General features: G+C 36.1%; 1 pseudogene; it reads left to right on the forward strand.

The window, feature by feature from the left end:
• The first annotated feature begins 892 nt into the window (after positions 1 to 892).
• On the forward strand, positions 893 to 1,526 carry LOC117021159 (5-hydroxytryptamine receptor 1E-like; annotated as a pseudogene).
• Positions 1,527 to 2,715: the final 1,189 nt, after the last annotated feature.

Here is a 2,715-nt window from a genome sequence, read left to right on the forward strand (position 1 = left end):
GCGAGCAAATTTCCTGGTTGCTAAAATATAAACACTAAATTTGACTTTATGAAATATAATGCTTTGGGAGTGGTAAAACAAAATAATGACAAACATGCAGAACTTTTATGAATCTTTTTGAAATGCAAACTAAATTTTATTTTCTGGGTCCAAAAAGTCCAGTTAATAAGACAAGAAAAAACATGTTTATTGTTAGGAAATAAGCCCATCAGAGATTATGCTTTTTAAATGGGTAGCTTGGATTATGAGGTTGGAGAGAGATTGATTGTTTTTCTTTTATCTTGGTGTCTATAGGATATGGTGCCAGCATTTTTGATAGAAAAAGTACAGGTAAGAATAATATTGGCAGCAAAGGTTAATGTGAAGGAGAGTAGAAGAAAGAAACCTTAGAGAGATAGTTGACCTATGTGACAGGTGTCATTCAGAATCATAACTGTGCGAATGACTCCTTATCACAATGTTGTAATTCTGTTATTACTGAATTTCAGCAAAGTTTTGAAAATTTTGAAAATGTAAATAAGATATGCCTTGAAGATTTAATGGGTGCCTGTAAATGCTGCAAAGACTTTACGGAAAGATAAAACCGCTTATGAATCACCAATCCTGTGATCTTTATGAAATACACAGAGCATTCATAGCCTTCAGTGACCATTCACTGCATAAGGTGACAGGGGACATGCAGGACAGCTTTATGATGCATGTATGCATAGCTTAAAGATGCCCACATATATGTATATATGGACAAGTTAACTGGGAGAAGTTTGAATATTGAGATCAAGGAAGATGAATAACAAGAGTGGAATAAATGGCGTAGATGACAGGGTCATGCTGGATGGTGCACTGACTAGGGGGCGGGCTGAATAGATGGTGGCTTCTCCAGAACAGAGGGGGCATGGAGATGGTCTATCAGTCCAGCCCTCTTGGCCATCTTCTTCCTGGCATACTCAGTAACATTGGTGATGGCCCAGTACCTGTCATCTGCACCATTCACTCCACTCTTGGGGCATTTTATAGCCCCTTGACTTTCATACTGATTCTCTATTACCGGATTTACCATGAAGCCAAGAGCCTTTACCAGAAAAGAGGGTCAAGCCCGCACTTAAGCAACAGAAGCACAGGTAGCCAAAATTCATTTGCGAGTTGTAAACTTACAGACTTACTGTGTGTCTGACTTCTCCACCGCAGACACTACACAGAGTTTGAAAAGATCCACACCTCCATCAGGATCCCTCCCTTCCATAATGACCTACATCACCCGGGAGAACGCCAGCAGATCTCTAGTACCAGGGAGCACAAGGCAGTGCATCCTGGGACTGAGTTTGGCTGCATTCAGTTTGTCATGGCTGCCATTTTTCATCAGAGTTGTTTGTAGGCTTGAGAATCTACACTGTGTCCTCTGAAGTGCTGATTTTTTGACATGGCTTGGTTATGTTAATTCTCTGATCAACCCTCTGTTCTACACATGTTTTAATGAAGACTGTAAACTGGCTTTTAAAAAGCTCATTAGGTGCTGAGAACATACTTAGATTGTAAAAAGCCCAGAAGGCATGACTTTTACTAGCCTCATGAATGGATGGGGGTAAAGGGTGCAACTTCTTAATTCTTAAACATAGTTGGTGCAGGCGAGTTTGTAAGTATGTGTGATCTTGTTTTTTGTTTGTTTTGTTCTGTTTTGCTTCAGACTTGTTATTTGGTGTGCTATTTTCTACCTCTGGTCTGATTTGTGGTATATAATTTAAAATAAACATTGTACAAAAACAGACATTCATAGAAATAATAATAAGATGAAACAGTAAATACTTTTTATTTTATTTTTGTAGCCATTTCAGTTAACCCTCAAATTAAAAAAAAAAAAAAGCCAAAGTAATATGTTTTATTTGCAGAAAAAGAAAGAAAGATAAATGACAGACTGATATTACTTAAGTAATTTTAAAAAGGAAAACTTAAAAGTCTAGAATAACCAGGCAACAATAGTTCAAAGAAAGAACTGAGTGCTTGATTTCTATTCTATAGGGATAGGACTATTAATTAAACAGTTTTCAGTTCTTTTCTTGTATGTTCTTATGCCATTTTGTTAAAACATGAGAATATGTATTAAAATATCTCACCAATTGTGTTTCTTAAATTTTCATTTCAACAGAGTTCTTTGCCCTTCTTCTTCAGAATAATACTAATCGACTGAAGTTTTATCATCTCCTCTTCCTTTTATTTGGCCCTCTGTCATTTTGACAAAATTGTATATCTATATGAAAAATGATCTCTTGCAAAAACTGAGCAGCCAAAGTTCTTACATTTGTCTCTTAGCACTATATCTTAAATGATGTAGGCCATTCACCTACTTGCCTAATTTTTAAGCAGCCTATTTATGGATATAATTAAGAAGAAAATGATGACAGCTTTGAAAAAGGAGAATAAAGTAGATATTCTTGGCTAGTTAACAGAGCCCTGAGATTTCAATAGAGAACTTTATATCTGACAATATGGATCTCTGTTTCCAGAGTATGCAGTTTAATAGGGCCAAAGTTTCCTCCCTTTAAGTAAAGATTTACAATTTCCCTCTGACTGAGAAGGTATGTAGGGTATTGAACACTATTTTCAATATGACTCCATTGACTGTGTAGTAACAAGTCATTGATCCAGATTGTAACGTTAGATTGTACATCAACTGTTTTTCCAGAGTAATGAGGTTTCATTTTATACATTGATATTTCCGTG

The sequence above is a fragment of the Rhinolophus ferrumequinum genome, chromosome 4 (genome assembly GCF_004115265.2).
Source record: "Rhinolophus ferrumequinum isolate MPI-CBG mRhiFer1 chromosome 4, mRhiFer1_v1.p, whole genome shotgun sequence".
Classification (NCBI taxonomy): domain Eukaryota; kingdom Metazoa; phylum Chordata; class Mammalia; order Chiroptera; family Rhinolophidae; genus Rhinolophus; species Rhinolophus ferrumequinum.